Genomic DNA, 13,715 nt, shown 5'->3' with positions numbered 1-13,715 from the left:
AGCTAGAATGACCGCTAATCAAATGCAATCTAAAATACGGGTGTCATTTCTACATGACATCACCCTTAGTACTGACCTTGTGTTCATCACCTAGAAAATTAAAAAAAGATACACTGATAAACTTGTTAACATTATCATCAAGGGTGACAAGGGAGGAGAAAGAGACACTAAGAAAAGAATTGGACCATAGAATCCAATCTTTGAAGGTAAGCAGTAATTTGACTAAAGCAATAATAGAAGTTCAATAGATGTTAATATTTTATAGTATCTTATAGATCATGATCTCTAATTTTATGTGTTCTTGTATAGACATATGTGCCAGTTGCGACATCACATGGTGAACATGGTGAGGGTTGTTGCACACAACCTTCATGTAAGTAACACTTTCTTTGTTTGTTTTCATCAACATTATAACACTTACCTTTTTATTGTGGATGCTTCTAGCTAGTATCCCATTTGATCTTTTTCCATTGCAAATGTCTTTGCTAATAGTATTGTATTCTTCAACTCATGATGAAGTGTGGACTCCTCCTTTAGTTGGCGGTCCGATATTGCCTGGTGCATTTTCAACAACAAGGACCATGCAAACATCCTTGTCTATGGCCACTAGAACTGGAAAAACCTTGTTTTGCTATATTTTGTAATGTGCTATATTTTTTAATGTATTACTACAAGTTGATGAACAGTGAAGTAGCATATCAATGCTTGAATGATGTCTACAGAAGCCGACATACACACAAATACATGCATACACACACCACACATAGATACATACATACATATATATATATATATATATATATACCCACACATAAAGAGACATGGAGACAAAAAAAGAGGTATTTCTACAAGTTGATGAACAATGAACTAGCATATCAATGCTTAAATGATGTCTATAGAAGCACGCATGCCAACCACATTCCAAAAAGACATTGTTTCTTTGTACTTCGCATCCAATGCCACATTGTGCCAAAGTATGGCTAATGCACCTTTATTTTCTTTTTCAATTGAATAATGACGAACTCCAATGATATCAAGAATTTTGAAGTTTGAAACCTTTCTGAAAAGTAAGATCATAAATCCAAATTATTGTTGTGTTAACTATTATATCATCAACTGTGAATCTAAATCACAATTTTTACTTCTATTTTACTACAGTTTGTTGATGTCACCACCATAATGATTGATGTTATTGCTGATGTACTGCTATTGCCTATCGTGATATATTTATTGCTGCTTTTATTATGCCATTATGTTATACTGTTGTAATAATGTTGTCATGATATAGTCAAAAAATTTCTTTGAGCCTATTGTTATTTTTCAGCAATTCCACAATAATGTAGTATTTTTTTTACAATTCTTCTCATGAAAATAAATTAATTAACTCTTTGAGCAATGCTAATACTATCAATCTACGGTTTTCATCAAAAACATCTTGTCAAGTCCATAACCATTCCTAGATCTAAATTTTGAAGAGTTGTTGCAAATAATTGTGACAAATAGTTGTTATATATCTTGTTATTTTATAATGTTTGTAGGCCCCAACCTATTAGAGGCACCAACTCCTAAGTGTATGTGTGCCAACTCACTAGAAGTAGCAACCCCAACAATTTGTAAGCACCAACCCCTCAAAGCAAAGAACCAACTTCATTTAAGTCTGAAAATTCACCTTGACAATGTTGTTATCTTCAGTAGATGATGGACATTATAATCTCTTTAAATCTTATACCTTTCTTCTTGCATTTTTCTTCTTCAATGATCTTCTCAAATCCACCTTTTATAATCTCTTTTAATATACATGCCTTTTTATATTTTCTTCATATAAATCTACCTTGTTTGCACTTATCCTTTTCCCAAATCAGCACTTTTTATCCTTCAATGTTTGTACTTATTATCCTTTCAAATGTGCACTTATTCCTCTTGTAAGTCTACCATAGACATTATAAATCTGCATATAATATCTTTTGTTAGTTTATATGATATATCTTTATCATACATATGATACACACATGTTCCATTTCACCTACCCTCATTATATCTGCTCTTAACTCAGATATTTCTTATTGCACACACCATACATGTACTTCTATTCTATATCTGCCCCATTCTGTATGATGTTATATTGTAGAACTTACACTCTTTTCCTCTCTTAATGATTTTCAATTATCTTGTATACCTTCATGTCTTCATATAGAATTTTTTTTTTTTGAAATGGACGTAGCCTTTCAGTTTTGTCACCTTTTCTTTAATCACACTTATTTCTTAAACACATATTAATATATCTCAAAACACATTTAATTATGCTTCTTTAGTTATGAATCACACCTTTTAAAATAATAATCATTATTATCCTCTTTGAAATAATAAAATATTACTCCTTTCTATGAATCACTGTCCTCGACTAAACTCTATAATTATTGTATCTTTTCTCTTAACAACTTTTCTACAACACACTATAATCATTTGTTTCAATTTGTTGACTGATAGTCTTACTGATGCAATGTGATTGTTGTTCATTCTGAATAAACTCAATTTGAATATCCAGTACTGAGATACTTTTGCTAGCTTACAGATATATAATCCAACTATCAAGTCTGTCAGTAAATTAAAGTCTTTTATAAAGTTGACCATATTAGGTTAAGTTGGCCATGACCAATTTGAAAAATTATTCTACTTGGTCAGTATTATAATATACATTTGTGTCTAGGAAGAAAATTAATTCGTCAGATTAACAAAGTGTGACTGGTGGTGTCTCTCTATCTTTCATTTCATTTAGTTTCTGCTTTAATTATCATGACGTTTCAGTTGATAGAGCAATAGAGACTAGTACTTCTGAAGCTGATCCATTTCCTGGAGCAGTCCATGTGATTAGTATTGGTTCATATGAAGGGACATTGTTGCTGAACAAGAAAACTATGTTTATGTTAAAAGACCAAAAGCTTCCAGGATCTTTAAAATTGTTATTATTTAAAGTGTAAATTTATTTTACTTTTACATTACTCATTTTGGAGTGATAAACCCTTTATGTTTTTGTAGGTAATAATGCTTTCTTTGATCATCTTTTTCATATGACATTGAGACTATTTGGACCCACCATACGTAAAAGGTACATAGTTTCATATCATTGCTACATAATTTTTCTTTTCTTCCATTTATTGTAATATATTAAAGTTATTGATCTAACAATCTATTTGTTTTTAAAAAGGTGGAATTTACAAGCTTTGGAACTAAAAGGTCAGCTGATTGCATCTTTTGAGGAGAAATTTGGAAAAAAAACATTTTTGACACTGGCCTACTTCTCAAAAGAGCATCAAAGAATATAAAGATTGTGAGGGATCAATTTAGAAGGGCTCTTAAGGATAACCCAAAGAACAACCATCCTCCTATGATTCCATCGATGGAGTGGAATGAAATAATAGAAGATGCAAAGGAGAAAAGGCTATGTGAAAATAGAGTAAATGAAGCAACATAGGGCTAAAAAAGGTATGTCATGATAGTCTTAATTACATTGTAATCATGCACTAATTATTGATATTTGTAAACATATAATCTAAGATGTTTGAAATTGTTCATAGATTGCAAGAGACATCCATGGCTACAAAGGCGAGACTAGAAAAGTTTGGCCGACACAAACTTGGCTCTGGTGGTTATATAAATTTCCAGTCTTAATTTGTAAATAGGAGCAATGAAATTTCATATTTATTGTTTTATATAATGTTGCAAATAATTTTTTTTAATGAAACCATACATGGAAAACTGACAATAGTAAGCAAAAAATACAGGGCACAAAATTCAATGTGGAGGTCATAGATGAAGATAGAAAAATTTCCTTGAAGGAAGGCTATAAAGTCGTGGCTGCATGCCTATGCAAAGAATCTGAAATCCTTGCCCAAGAATCCAGCGCACCAAATGATATCTCACAGGTAAATTTCTTAGATGAAAAGTAAATGAAATTGAATAGTTGAGAATATTATTTTTTGGTATTAGTTTTGAACATAAATTGACTGCATAACAATGTGCATAACATTTTATTGCAGCCTTCATATCCTACCATAGAACTTGCTCATGATGAAGGCCATGATGTACATTATAGTGGTGGAGGTATTAATTTTCTATTGGAAATTAATTATGCAATTATGAATATAAATTAACATATTCAATTGCAATTTGACGTGTATCCTTTTTTTGAATATTTCAAAGCATGTTGAACATCATGCTGAAGGAGTGGAGCATGTTCCAAGTGTTCAACATGTTGACATGGTGGCAGATCAAATTGTTAACGTACATGATGTGGCATTTCAAGTAAGAAAAATGCATGTTATGTTGTACAAATACTTAATTACAGAATTGTAACAGTTAAAAAAAGAAAAAGAGTATGCCAATTTATCCTGTTTACTTGTTCTTGCAACAGAGCCCCCTTTAGTGTAACAGCCTCCTGCTCCTCCAAAGAGAAGGAGAAATCATAATTTGACACTACACATGCCAGAAGAGGAGGAGAATGACACAAATATGGATGCTCCTATGAGCACTTTTCTTAAGAGAGCTAAGAAAAACAAAAAGAAGAAATGATGTTTTAAAAATTCTCTTTGATAAACCTTGTTGGATAATGAAAGAACTTTGTTTTAAGTAATTATCTATGAATGATGAATATTAATATTGAATTTTATTTTATGTTAATCAATATTTTTATGTGTTAATGAAGTCTTGATTAGTATTGTGTAGTAATGAATTTTATATCATATCAATGAATGTTATGTGATTGTATTGATTGAATGTTATAGTTCATAAATGGATGAATGAATGAATGAAGTATGTAGTTAGATGATAATGGGTAATTTAGATTGATGTTAGGGGGAGGGGCATTAGGCTAGATGAGATTCCACCTTCATGTGGTTGGCCTTGTTAAGTAGAGAATATTATAGTATTCTTGAAACCAAGTGAAGCTCAAACTAACATACCCTTTGTGAGATATCCATTGTAAGGATGTTATCTCAGAATCTGAATATTGTAAGGTAAGGAACACATTGTATCTCAAAGTGAAGAATTTATTTGCATTTATTTAGATTGGCTGCATTGTTTATCAATACCAATAATTCCTCTATGTTTATTTACATTGCATGCATTGTTTCTCAATGACAATAATTCCTATGTGTTTGTTTGCATTGCATTTATCAGTCTTCTCATTGGGGCTAATTAAAGCAATTATGCAGGTTGCTTGATGTCCATCACATGAAATGGAATGATGGTAGACTCTTCATCTATTTGGTATTTGAATACATGGATTGTGATCTCAGGAATTACATTGACAAACTATCGAAGGAAAAATAACCTCATAATCTTATTAAGGTATGTTTCTATGCTAAGAAATGAGTTTCAACTTTTACATATTGTTGTGTTTGTATTTTAAGGTGCCTTAAGAACTAAGAAAACTCTTGAGGTGAATTATGGTAGTTTTATTTAGATTATCTATATGAATCAATGGCTCTTTGGTCTTGTTGCTGGTATTTAATTCTATCTTGTTTTAGTCCCCAACTCCCTTCTTATTAAGAAGTTATTATGTTGCAGAGCTTCATGTACTAGTTGTTGAAGGGAGTTTCTTATTGCCATGGTCATGGTGTAATGCACAGGTGCTTCTATTTGTTTCACATGCATTGTGTTGTGGGTCAATTTTGATTTTCTTTTTTGACAAATTAGTGATGAAGAAACTTCATGATGCACTTTGGGCTGATATGATCACTTACAAAAGTACTATTGGTATGTCTCCCTTCCAATTGGCATATGATGTAGATGCAACCATTCATTTCCTTTAGAACTCATTCCATGAATCTATAAAAGGAAATAAAAAATGAAATTTCTAGTTTGGTATTGAGAAGAGAATCATGTACTTGAATCAACTAGAATAGAAAAGAGAAATAGTGTTGGATATCATTGAAAAGCATCATAAAAATGTAATCAAAATATATTCATGGATTTCCCTCTCATAGTAGACCTATGGAAGGATGGGGTTGAAGTAAGTATATGATTCTCTACAATCTTCATAATTGGAATTAAATACTCTTTACAACCATTTTCTCTTCATTCATAATTACATTCAGTACAATTGATTCCAAGCTCCCATGTAGTTGTGAGTGTTGAATATCTGTTCCTACCCTACATTGCAAACAATTCCAAAGTCAATAGAAAATCTCAAGAATTCAAAGAATATATCAATGTCTAGTTGCAATGTGGAAACTCTACCTCAGGAAATTTGTGGTCTTGAATCATTGGAGTACCTGCAGCTATAAGATTGTCAAAGGCTATCATCATTGCCAAGTTGTTTTGGCAGCTTGACAGGGCTACAACATCTAGATTTGCGTGATTTCCATTTATTGAAGATGTTGTCAGATTCTTGCAAGCAACTCAAGCTTCTAAAGCATATTCATTTACATAGTTGTTGGTGACTCACTTTATAGTCAGACATCCTAGAAAACATAACAAACCTTGAGTATTTGAATCTTAATAATATTAAAGAATTCAAAGTGTTACCTCATCACATAACAAATCAAGCTTCCTTGTGTGAGCTCTATTTAGGCTACTTTAGGTTAAGGGAGATCCCAACTAATATTGGTCAACTCAGCAGGTTGAGAGTGTTGGAGATAGGTTCAAGTGAGTCATATTTCAAGATGCAATCCCTACCAAATTCCATGGGGAGTCTGAAACTCTTAGAGCGATTGGTACTTAAAAATTTAAAAGTTCAATCTCTACCAAAATCATTGAATCAGTTATATAATCTGCAAAATCTAAAAATAGAGTCATGCCCAATTAAGAAAGTAGACTTTGAACAAGGTTAGTCTGCTTCTTTGATAAGCAATCTCAAAGAAATAGATCTCAATAGAACAAGAGTGTCATATATTTCAATTTCTGATGAGTGTTGTCCTAGCCTCAATAAGATTGTACTTAGTAGTAATAACCTTCTAATGGAGATCAAAACTCTACCAACAATAGTGGAGAATATCGAGGTCAAGTGTTGTAACTTGCTAAGGGATGTAAATGGCATTGGTAGTGCAGTAAACTTGCAATACTTGTGGCTTCATGGTTGTCTAGAATTAGACAAGCTTTCAACTTTTGACAAATTAGCTTCATTAGAAGTATTCAAACTAGATGGTGGCAATAGAGTGGAGAGAATTTAGGGCTTTCAACAATGCACATCATTGCAAAAGCTTTAGATAGATGGTAAATGTTGGGGGGTTTTCGGGCATAGGAAGTTTGGATCAAGTGCAAAGATTGACAAGGGTGCATCTCCTAGAAAAGAAGGGATCATCTATGGAGGATTGCATTTGAATGATTCAAGTAACAACTATGTAGAGAATTGTATAGTTATATGATTTACTATAATATTATGTGAATGTGTTGTTTCTTATTTGGATAGAAATGGCCATAGGAAGTAATCATATGTACATAGGTGGTTTGTAGTGTAGGGTTAGATTTGAATAAATGCATCATGTGAATTATGAATAGAAAAGGAAATGAATATGGGTGACAAGGAAGAGAATTCAATAATAGAGGCTCTTAACTTAATTGCAATCATGATATGGGTGACGCACAACTACCTCTTGGATTCACATTCCATCCCACTGATGAAGAGCTCATAACACATTATCTCATTAGAAAGGTTTTAGATGGAAATTTCATAGGAAGGGCCATTACTGAAGTGGACCTCAACAAGTGTGAGCCTCAAAAAAAATTTGAACAAGCATTGGTTGAAATTTTGACCAATGCTTGGCAGTTTTCTACCAAGCATTGGTCAAAATTTTGACCAATGCTTGATAGTTTTCTACCAAGCATTGGACAAAATTTTGACCAATGCTTGGTAGTTTTCCACCAAGCATTGGTCAGAATTTTGACCAATGCTATGCAGTTTTCTACCAACATTGGTCAAAATTTTGACTAATGCTTAGCAAAAATTGTGCCAACAATTTTGAAAAATTTTGACCTACGTATTGGTTGAAATTTTGACCAACCAGTAGGTTGGTCAAAATTTTGACGAGAAAAATTTTGACCAATGGGTTGGTCGAATTTGGTCAAAATTTGGTCAAAAATTGGGTCAAAGTTTCAATCAATAATGGTCAAAAAATGACCTCAAATGTATTAGTGTTACTAGTCTTCAAATATAGGTTACTGTTATCATTTGTCCTTTCAAAACCAATCTTCACCAAAAAATTGTGAAGTCTTTCATACCATGCTTTTAAAGCTTGTTTCAATCCATATAGAGCTTTTTTGAGTTTACATACCATATTCTTCTTGTATGGGTCCACAAACCCTTCAAGTTGTTCTATGTACACTTCTTCCTCAAGTATACCATTCAGAAATGTGGATTTAACATCCATCTAATATACCTTGAAATTCTTGTAGGTGAAATATGCAAGCAGAGTTCTAAGTCCTTCTAGTCTTGCCATAGGAGAAAAAGTTTATCCATAGTCAAATCCCTCTTGAGCATATACCTTACATACTAGTCTCACCTTATTCCTTGTAACTTCACCATTTTTATTTAGCTTATTCCTAAAAACCCACTTTGTTACAATCACATTTTTTTCTTTTGGTCTTGGTACTAGGGTCCAAGTATTATTCTTCTCAATTTGTTCAATTTATTCATTCATTGTCTGGATCCAATCTTCATTGTCTAGAGCATCCTTCACTGATTTGGGCTCAAATTAACAAAGCGAGTATCATCTCTAAGTTTCTTTCTTGTCATAACACTAGATTTTTCATCTCCAATTATTTGTTTAGGTTTATGGTGTCTTCTTAAATACTTAGCTAGCACAAGTGGTCTCCTTATCTGTTCTTCAACAAGTTCATCTTGAAAATTAATCTCAATCTCATTTTCTCTTTCTTGTTGAGGTTCTAGTCTAGGTTCTGCATGCTCAACATTATCTATCTAATGTTAAACATTTTCTATCTATGACTCAACATCTTCAGCCTATTTCTCATCACGCACTATCTGTTGCTCGACAATTTGTTGTTTCACTTCATTATTTCCTATATGATGGGAAACTATAGCTTGGTTTTCTTGTTTAGTAGTAGTGCTAGAAGAACCATCATCCACATATATGAATGTACTATAATATTTTGGTTCTTTCTTACATTTAGTATCATTTCTTTCTGCAAATTCATCAACTTTTATATTTTCACTTTCCACAACTTTATTAGTGTTAGAGTTTAAGCACTTATAAGATTTATTTTTGGTGGAATGTCCTAGGAATATACCTTCATCACTTTTTGTGTCAAGTTTTCCATTCCTTTCATCTTTGAATATATAGCATTTACTTGCAAATATTTTGAAATATTTCACATTAGGAGCATATCTATACCATAGTTCAAAAGGTGCAACATTTGTACCTTTCTTGACTTGCACTCTATTTAGAGCATAGATAGTAGTACTAACAACCTCTCTCCAATACTTCTATGATATATTCTTCTCCATCATCAATGTTCTTGCAGAGTCCATTATTGATCTATTTCTGCTTTGAGCTATCCCATTCTAAGGAGGGGTCCTTGGTGTCGACATCTATCTTTTAATTCCTTTGTCATTATAGAATGTATTGAACTCATTGGAAATGAATTCACCACCTCTGTCAGATCTCAAACACTTGAGAATCTTCCCTATTTATTTTTTAACTCTAGCCAAATACCACTTAAATAACTAAAAAACATTAGATGTAACTTTAAGAAACATTACGGTTATCATCCTAGAATAGTCATCAATAAATAGAATGAAATACTTATCTTTGCAATAGCTTTTAAAATAATAGGCCCACATAGGTTAGTATGAACCAATTCCAAAATATCACTTAATGTATATGTTTTTCTCTTGAAACTAGACTTGGTCACTTTTCCCAATTGACATTTTTTACACATAGCATTGTCAGGCTACTATAGTTTTGGAAACCCTCTTACTTTCTTAATATTACTAATTTTCACCAGATTTTCAAAATTCACATGGAATAACCTTTTGTGCCATAACCAAACATCTTCTTGCTGTGCAAACAAACATGTCTCATTAGATAAATCTAGATAGAACAAGTTTCCTAGTGTCTGATCACCGCTTCCAATTAGCTTACAATTAGCATCATATATCATGGCCTTTCTATGATGGAATTCAACTTTGTATCCTAAATTTTTCAACAATGAAATACTCAACAAATTTTAGTTAAGTCATTCAACCTAGTAAACATTTTCATACTTGATTTTGTCAGTTAATTAAATTGTACATTTATCTTTCACAACACAGACTATCATTACCAAATTTAACACATCCACCTTTATATAGTCCGATGTCCTCAAATTTATTTCTATCACCATTCATATGATTATAGCATCCACTATCAATTATCCATCTATCACTTATGTTCACATATGAGATTAATGCAGTATTCTCATCTCCATTAGAGTCTTCTTTCATAGCAACATAGACAACTTGATCATCATTATTTTAGATTCAATGTCAGTTACTTCTTTGGAAATATAAAAAGATTTATTACCTTTGTCTTCCTTATTCTTCTTGTAGTTTCAATCATCTCTCCTTCCTTTGTACTTTTTTTCCTTTCTCTCATCTGTGTCTTCTTTATTAGGACATCTAGTAGCAATATGACTGATCTTTTTGCATGAAAAATAAATAATAGGTAATTTACCTTTGTATTTACCTATGCCTCTTCCAAATATTTTTTTTAATAACTACTTCAAGCTCATCAAGCTCATCATCAGAACTATAACTATCACTCTTCACATGTTTTCCTTTCCCTTTGCTAACAACAAATTGAGATTTTAATGTAGATTCAATAGTAGTAGGTGTGTAGTTATCAAATTTAGGCATTTCAAAAGTAGTAAGTCTACCAGTTAGATCTTTCAAAGTCAAAGTGTTTCCTGGAGTACATCTCAACTCTTGAATTGCAAAAAATCTAATGGCATAAATAGGAAGTAGAGTCTTCAATACCTTGTTTAGAAAATTATCATTGTTTCATCTTCAATTGTTCCATTTGCTTCTTGAATAGCATTAAAAACTTCCTTGATCCTTGAGAAATATTGTACCATGTTCTCACCTTCCATCATTCTCATGTCATAAAATTTACCTCTCAGGCTTTCTCATTTCGCTCTCAAGTCATTGTCATCTCCTCCATATATGGTCTTCATTTTTTCCCACATCTATTTTGTACTATAATTTTCTTTTATATCACCAAAATTGGCATAACTTAGTGATGAATTAATCTCCTGATGGAATTACAATAGGAAAGGTAAACTTCTAAGAAGGGGGTGAATCAGTGCTTTAAACTTTGACCCATAAAATATTCACCACACATCCATCTCACATACTCAAAAATAAATTGAAATACCATGTAAAGCATATACATCTAAGGAATGTAAACAAGTAAGCATTCACACATATGACACAAGATATGATTACACAAAAACCCTCCAATGAGAAGGTAAAACTTGGGTGGGGATGACACCCAAAAATCTTCACTATTGCAGTAATAAATTATATTCAATGAAGGTTACAATGTTTGACCATGAAAGATGATCTACCCTATGAAAGGTCTACCCTATTAAAGGCTTACAAAGATTGTTAGGTCTTAACCTATTAAAGGATTTCAACACCCTATTAGAAGGGTGTCTTGTTAAAGGACTTTAACTCATAATTAAGTAAGCACCTTGTTAGAGGATTTCAATATAGCCTGTTAGGACTATTTTGTTAAGAGATTTAATTAATTCACCTAGTATAATGCCTCAACATTGATCCTACAATTTAGCACTCTTATTCTTGATGACAGATCACCTCTATCCTACTATGTACTTGATCCTTCTTTATCGGATGTCTCTCTATTGTTTTTTGTTTCCTTTCTCTATTCTCCTTTAACTGATTCTCCAATACAATTCAGAACTTGATACCTTGGTCACCATGAATGTCCTGGTTTGTGCATGCAAAACTCTCCTTTTTCATTCATTGGTTCCCTTTCATGCTCATATAAATTTTAGGGTTTTTCTTCCTTAAGAAGACCTAGGTGAATTAGGGTTAGGTATGAATCAATAGATGTGATTCATCCATATTGCTACTTAAACCTTCCCTTTACCTGATTGGGTACATGTAATGCATAGGGATTCCAACTTAAGATTCATCCTTATCATCAAAATATCATAATTCAATCTTTAAGTCACCTCAAAAATGGTTTACATAGTGTATACCTAAAATGTGAGCACACTTCTATGAGTCATTATATCCAAGATAGCTCAAGAATGAGATCTTGAATCGTAGCTCATAGCTCTTTATTCATGGAGTGCAAGGGTTTTTGATGGAGGCCCTCAGTTTGACCTAGTTTGTGCCCATGCAAGTACACCATAGAATGGGAGATTCAAAGAAAAAAATATGAATGGAAATGAAGATACAAGCTAATCTAAATGATGACAATGCAAAGCAATGCAAGAAAGAAAATCTAATCTATGAAAGGAAATAACAATACAGTATTAATCTATGAAAATAAACATGGATCTAAGCTAATATGAAAATGCAAGGATGCATCATGGTGATGGAATCCATGGATGCATGAGAGAAGAAGACAAGAAGATATAAGTTCTTCACAAAAAGCTTTAATGCTCAAACTCCTTCTCCAAAAATCACTCTCCAAACATGCAGCATAACAATAGCATAATCATGGATGTTAGAAATGAGGAGAGGGATCTCCCTTATAAAGAAGAATAGAGGATTAAGATTAAAAGGCAATAAGATTTAATCAAGGGTAGAGAAAGAAGGATCCGTGTGAGAAAAAATCCACCAATGAGAAATGAGGAGGAAAATTAAATGGAATCCCACTTAGAAATATGTGTATTTAAGTGTAGACAAAAAAGGATTTATTTATTTATTTTTATTTAATTTATTTCCTTTTTCAAGTGGGATTTTATTTAATTAAAAGGAAGCAAGTTCTTTTAATAAAATAGGAAATATTTAATTAAATTAAAAGAGGGTTTTTTCTCTTAATTAATTAAATATGGACTAATTATTTAATTGAAAGAGAGGTTTTCTTTCAATTAAATAAGACTTGGGATAAAATGATCAAACCTTAGGAAATTTTGAAATAATTAAATTAATTACAATTTGATCAAAGAAATTGATTTGAATTGATTTAATAAAATACTATCACTCAAAATTTGAATGACTCGGTATGCACTACTTGCTCGACTCCTGAATCACTCGACACATATTGTCTGCTCAACACTTGAGTGACTCGGCAGTCACTGTTTACTTGGCATGTTCTAACTTATACATGTTGTTCTTGGCATATGTTACTTGTTCAGCGTGAACTAAGAAAATGACTTAAGTGTATAGACACTCACTAGTCAAAACCAATCTGAGATTAACAATCTCCCCCTTTGACATGAGTGTCAAAAACACTTAGTCATGTATTAATACTTTTATTCTTGCGAGCATAACATAACTGACTATTCATCTTCTATACCAAATTTCAAATTATCAAAATTTTGCAACAACTTATATCTCAAAAATCTTATAACTCCCCCTGAGTTGTTTGATTTGTTCTATTCTATAGTTTGTATTAAAATCTCTCCTGCTGAGTAAATTTGCCTCAACTGTTGATACTCTTTCTTTGTTTTCTACTTTATGCTCTTTCTCTCCACTTACTCTTATTCTCTCATTCTTGCTCCCTCATATCTCTTACCACCCATAGCTC

Source organism: Cupressus sempervirens, chromosome 8, assembly GCF_028749045.1.
Source record: "Cupressus sempervirens isolate cs-2001-9-10 chromosome 8, ASM2874904v1, whole genome shotgun sequence".
Lineage (NCBI taxonomy): Eukaryota > Viridiplantae > Streptophyta > Pinopsida > Cupressales > Cupressaceae > Cupressus > Cupressus sempervirens.
This window is presented reverse-complemented; position numbering follows the sequence as displayed.